The 6,399-nt window shown below is 42.0% G+C and overlaps 1 protein-coding gene across 1 annotated transcript in view; it reads left to right on the top strand.

Annotated features, from left to right (window-relative positions):
- The first annotated feature begins 2,867 nt into the window (after window positions 1-2,867).
- AKT1 (v-akt murine thymoma viral oncogene homolog 1) overlaps window positions 2,868-6,399 on the top strand; it is a 34,844-nt gene continuing 31,312 nt past the window's right edge. Inside the window, exon 1 of the mRNA XM_009574642.1 lies at window positions 2,868-2,994. The gene's annotated coding sequence lies outside the window, so the exon portion shown is untranslated. The remainder of the gene's footprint in view (window positions 2,995-6,399) is intronic.

A 6,399-nucleotide genomic window follows, 5' to 3' on the forward strand; every position in this document is an offset into this window, starting at 1 on the left:
GCCTGGCAGTAATGAAATCCTTGATTTTTCACACAGAAAGAGTGAAGAAAGAGTGAGTGTGGAGGAGGATGCTATATTTGTATGGAATACACCATTTTAAAGACTATGCGATTAATCCTGTTAGATGATGTGCTTCTAACAGAGAAACAGATCGGTGGAATAAAGCTGTAAGAAAGTATGAGAGCCAAACATAAGCATCTAATCTAAGAGGAAGAGTCTCTTGTGACAATACAGTGTAATTTTGTGTAAAATTATGCATAGTTCACTGAAAATAACCAGATAATAATTTCAGAATCTGCAAAAAATGAATGTCTCCTCTGTAAATACCGATGGGGAAGGCATGTAGCATAGATTAGGGAGTAAGAGAAATGGAAACTCTCTGTCTTGCCCCTCTTCAGATATTTTTTCGTCCCATCCAATCTGGATTTAGTCCTAAATGCAGGTATGATAAGGGCTATGAGATGGTTTCTAGGTCTCCTGGGTCTGCTTTATGCAAGAGAAGAAAATACCAACGTGTCAGGTACGTAACAGTGTGTTCCAGAATCGTGATAGTCCGGGCAGCCGCCTCCCCGACCTGCTTACCTGGCAAACCTTTCGGCAAGAGCTAGGCTGAATGCGCCGTGTATCTTCTTGTCCCTATAGTCACATCTGTGGCGTAATAGTAATGAGATTGGAGTAATCTCGCTGATCTGGGCTGAGTTGGACTGGTAATTTAAATGTGAAAGGCTTCATAATCTCCCACTGATCCCGGAAAGTTTTCAGCTTTTAATTAAGGTCAGAATTAAAAAGGCGACAACAACAAAACCTTCTACATTTACTGCCTTGCTTATAAATGTTAGGCCATGACAGCTATAGGTGAGTTCTGAAATTCCTAAAGCGACAATGACATTTTTGTAAACCCCTTATAGGTTAGTATAACACTTGCAGCTGTAACAGACGTTTCTAAAAGAAAGACTGAGGTTTGTGCTCATTCCTTTTCCTCTCATCTTTTTGCCTTGTGTGCAAGAAACATCAGTACAAATGGGTATTTTCTGCAGACATGGCCACTGTTGGAAAGGTAGCTCTGTGTGACTCTCTCCTCTGGTTCGGTAACTCTTAGGTTTTTGCTTTAGATTAGAAAATTAAAAGCCTAATGAGGACTAAACAGGTGAAAGCAGCAGCTAGGTGTGTGCGCGCCCATGTCTGCATGGCATGGGCGTTGGTGTTGCTTGCGCTTCTCTGTGCGGGAGAGAAAAGTATGAGTCTGAACAGAGGAGAAATGACACAGCTGGTGCCCGAGGCAGGTTGAAGCTGCACCACAGAAGGAGAGGAGGTCTGTGGGGAGAGGAAGGAGGCAAAGCAGCTGCAGGGGAGTTCCTGGGGCAGGGTGCACATCGCTGGGAGAGAAATCACTGGCGGAGGAGAGCCGAGCAGCAGGAAGAGAGAGTGTGAGCGGAGCCTGGGAGAGCAGCAGAAGGTTGCCAGAGCCAGCAAATCTGGGGAGCCTTTTCTTCTCACTGCTCTTGGTGGTTGTTTGAAGAGCTCGCCAGCACATGAAACCGTGGGCACTGGGTACCAGCCGCTGCAGGGGCAGCCTCGCAGGGTGTGCAGGCGCGCTCCTGCTGCGGCAGATCTGAAAGAAGCTTGGCTCCTAGTCTGCTCCCTCGTCCTCTCCCTGACGCTGAACAAACAAACGAGAAACCATACTGGAGGGAGGAGGGTATAGCTGCTGCCCAGCTGTGGGTGCTTTGTAGTGACCACTTCTGTTTTTAATTTTTTTTTAAATCAGTTGTTGTTGGGGTGAGCAGAGTTGGAAAAGTGTGGCTGGTACTCTGATTTGAATAGCACCTTGAGTGAGGCTTTTGTGGTGCAGCCGATAGAAACATTACTGCAGGACCTTGTAGGACCTAGAGGCCCAGCTTGGCACCATGTAGAGCTATTTAAGGTTCTGGAGAGACTGCCTGGGAAGAGGACAACATGGGCAATGAGCAAAGGGGGAAACTGAGGCACATTGACAAAGTCATCTAGAAGAGCCACAGGTGGAACCCCTGTCTTCCTTCCCTGAAGCCCAACTGAGTAAATCCAGTAAAAAACTGAGGTTTTGATCAACTCTTTTCTTTTTATTCTACGGCTGGAGATTTTGAACATGGCTGTAACACAGTCACATGACTGTTACCTGCGCAGGTTAGTCAGATGAGCAGTAGCATGGTGTGTGCAAGGGATGTTTTTCTGACAAAAGTGGAATATTGTTCAGAATAGGTGTTCGTTTTCTTCTTTGTGGTGGCTGTACATCATCCAGTGTTTTCCCCTTAATATTGTGATATATCATCTCATGTTTCACGCTTGAGATGTTGTGAGAGGAGTGAGTGATGTTATGTAACTTAAGCAGAGAATTATCTTCTTACGTTCTAAAAGTGACGGTTGGTTTGATAAAGCAGTTGACTAATTAGTAAATTACCCATTGTTGTTTAAAATACTTGCGCTGCAAAATGTAAATGAAAAAAATTTCTCCACTTGTCAGTATGAAAAATGACAATAGCAAAAATAATACATAGGACATCTGCTCTGATTTTTTTAAAATTTAAAATGCATTTAAAGCAGATGTTGCAGAATTTGAATGGAAATCGGAGTAGATGGAAGAACAAAACATAGCTGTTTACCTTTTATGAAGTCCCATTTTTATGGTTAACATCACTAGCAATATCTGACTCAGTGCCTGTATTTTTCCACTGTTTGTATCAGAATGAACTGAATGTTCTTAAAACTGCTGCTGCTATGTCAGGATGACATATAGTTTCAATATTAAAAAAAAAAAAAATTGTTGGCGAGTCAGTATTTCGGGGTGTCTTCTGATGATCTCTCACTTTGCCCGTCCTTTCTTTCCAGGAGAATACATAAAAACATGGAGGCCGCGGTATTTTCTTTTAAAGAACGATGGCACGTTCATTGGCTACAAGGAACGACCACAGGATGTCGACCAGCGGGAATCGCCTCTAAATAACTTCTCAGTAGCTCGTAAGTGTTTTTAAATGCTTCCTCGTCCAGTTTAGGGGTTGATGTCTTCTTGTAGTCATAGTGCCTGTAAGCTGCATCAGTAACATTTGAATCTGCCCAGAGCAATGTATCTAAACACTAAACGTGTTTATTTGAGATGATAAACCCCCTGTGTTTCTCAGGAATGACTGTGATGTGGAGGTTTGATACTCTGCCTTTTTTTTGCAGTTTTCTACTAATTTACCGTTTTAAAGCAACTGCAAGTTGCTTTAAAGTGAAAATTAACCGAGGCACATGTCTTGGTACCTGGCAGGTAGGCACAGCTGAAATGTTTCAGCCTCTGTTCTGCTGTGAGATCTGGATTCAAGTGGCATTGACATAGGTCAAAGTTATTTGATTGTTAGCATAAGAGAACATGGAGTGAGCATTGCTTTTAATGAAAGACACTCAGTTTTTCTTAATTTTCAGCACAAAATCATATTTATTCTATTAGAGCCAACAAAAAGGTGTGGAAATAATAACATCTCCTAACCTCTGCACTCTGTCCTATGCAAACATTTCCAATTTTGCTCAGGTACTGCAGCACAGGATGTGATAGAAGAATCTGAAGATAATTTCCTTTTCTTGCTCATGTTTTTAACCTTTTGCTGTACACTTCCAGCTGTTATATTTTCTCCTGTTCTTAATCTTTCCTGTCTCATGATCTGCCTGTGTCTCGTTGCACCACTTAAAAATAGATCATTGAGGCACCTGTTATTAACAATGATCTGTTCCGTGTTCCTGGTGACTAGTGGAAGCGAAGCTTTGCAGAGAGAAGGGTAGGGGCTTTCCCTCTTCATTACAGGGTAGCTTGAAATATATGGGGTTCATCTTTGTAGTTGACCTTTAAGCAGACAGATTTATTTTGGAACACCCTGGGCCTGGAAGAGGGCTGGGCAGCACTAGGAATTAATGCAAATGTTCCTTTTTTTTTCCACTGGTAGCAACATATACCTGTTGTGAGTGATGATGGGAATAAATAATGGACATGCTGTTGCCTGGTGCCTCTGTGCAGGATGCCAAGAGTGCTTTGGGGTTTTTTGTCTCATTTTAGAGAGAGAATTGTCATAGTGTTTTCATTTTGGTAATGACACAGTACTTTCCTCTTTAGACTGGTATCTGCTTATGGATCAAGAAGGTAAAGAAAAGCAGCAGAAAGCCATTAATTCATAAATTAATTCAGTACTTGGTCTGTAGCCAGGAGCTTTTAACAAATGCACTTTTTGCAGGATGCTTCCATCCTGTTGCTCCTAACTGCATTACTTAGGATTATTATTTACTGCAGCTCAGTGCTAAGGAATAAAAAAAGATGTGTCCGTTGCCTTCTCTTTGTCCTAGTTGCCTTCAAAATGGGTTAACTTAAATCGGTTTTCACAACAGGAATATGGTGCTTTTTTGGCAGATTGAGCCCATCTTGCCATTTATAGATAAACAAGTTTGTTACCATGGTATCGGAGCATTGTCGAAAAAGACGCGACACATGCCTATAGAGTAAGGTGTAAGAGGGATTGCGGGGAGGGTGGTGGGTGGAAGGATGTTCCTAGCAGTGGCTCTTGCCTGGTGAACCAGTGGCAGGTCAGGAAGGCCTTGGTGATTAGGGGGTGGCCTCCTTGCTAGAAGTCATTATTGTGGTTTTGGGCTCACAGAGGCAGCTGTTGCCCCACCAGGATTTAATGTCTTATGTAGGCACTGGCATGCAGTGCTGCCAGCACCTGATGTGCGGTTCCCTTCTGGGTACCCTCCACAGTTGTATCATTTGGATGTGTTCTGCACCGCAAGTTTTCCCTTTGAACCTGCTTGCTTCGTACTTTCATTTGGGTTAACTTGTCGAGTTAGTGCGAGTGAACTCGATTTGCCTCTGGAAGAAGGCTCAGGCCAGAACGCAGCCTCGTGCTGCAGAGGCAGCCTGCAGAAGCCTCCTGCCAGTGAAAGTGGGGGGGAATTTAGCTTAAATTTTGTAAAAATTCATCCTTTTTTTTTTTTCTTTTTTTTTTTTTCCCCAAGAGACCATGATAGCCCTGACTTTTTTGTCAATTAGTGAACTAGGTGTTTTTTTTTTGTTTTTTTTTTTTTTTTTAAATGAGATGGCAGGCTGTCTCAGTCTGTTCTTTGGAAGTGGTCCCATGTTTCTGATTAAAATCTTTACTCTCTTTTTGCTGTAAAATAATGTAGACTTTTTTTATCTTTGCAAGCAAATGTGGTTTTTTTCATGACTAGGGGACTTTTCTTACTTGTAGTGTAAAATTCATATTAAGTGATTTGTCAACCCATGAGAGGTGTGAAATACTCAATTCAGGAGAAAATAGTGAAAGAAGATAACATCTAATGATGATTTGTCTTTTCCCTTCACAGGTATGAAGAAAGTATTAGCAATAAGTACAGAGTGTGCTTTCCACGTGCTTGGCAGTCTCTTCTTTCTCCTACACTAGCCTTTTCCTTTCAGTCTGTGAGGGTTTTGATCATACATCTTCGAAAACTTTTTCATAGAGCCCCCCCATGGATAAAGAGAGGCTCACTTTTTTTTTCCCAGTACCTTTTTCTCCACCTAATTTTCCATTTAAAATAGCCATATATCTATGTTTGTAACTTAATGATATGTTTAAGTAGTTTATTTTCCCTGAAGTTACCTATTGGTGATTTATTTAAAAAAACAGAACCAAACAAAGCAAAACTTCTGAAAGATGGTGCCTGAGCATTTAACTCTGATTTTTGAGTCATATTTGTGTTCGTGTTCTGTACTTCACCACTAGTAAGATAGATGGAATAAAAAAGCCTGTACCTAAATAGGTCTGCCCCAGAGACCCTGCAGATAAATAACCAATAGAGCCTGGGTTGTAAATCTGTGAGATAAGTAGCCTTCATACCGATTGTAATCTGGGATTATCATGTATGTCTGCCTATTAAGTTAAAAGCCTTTAAAACCATATAGCTGAGAAGAGCAGTATGTTGTGAAAAACCACATGGAGGGAGAGGCTATTCCTGTTAGAAAGAAAGGATTATTTCTCCGACTGTCAAAAAGGAGGGTGGACTGTGGTGGTTTTGCTGTACAGCTGAAAATGTAATTGCTCAACAATATGAGTGCTCCTTTTTGGACAGGACTGCGTGTCTGCAGTCAGGCATTTAGCACGGGCCGCAGGATGGCCAGATAGTGGACAGATTTTCTGTGTCTGCTGTTACTAGGGGCCACCTTAGTCCAGGTCTGTAACTCAGGGCTTTTGCCATGCTGAGCTCTTTGGGGGCAAATCTATCCGGTGGTGCAAGCAGAAAAGGAGCGCTTCAACATAATCAACATAATATTCCTGTTTGCCTTTCCAAAGTTTTATTTCTTTATCATTCTTCATGCCCTGATTTACCTTTTTTTCTCTTTCCCCCCCCCCTCCCCACCCC

The sequence above is a fragment of the Fulmarus glacialis genome, unplaced genomic scaffold (assembly GCF_000690835.1).
Source record: "Fulmarus glacialis isolate BGI_N327 unplaced genomic scaffold, ASM69083v1 scaffold6433, whole genome shotgun sequence".
NCBI classification, from domain to species: Eukaryota; Metazoa; Chordata; class Aves; order Procellariiformes; family Procellariidae; genus Fulmarus; species Fulmarus glacialis.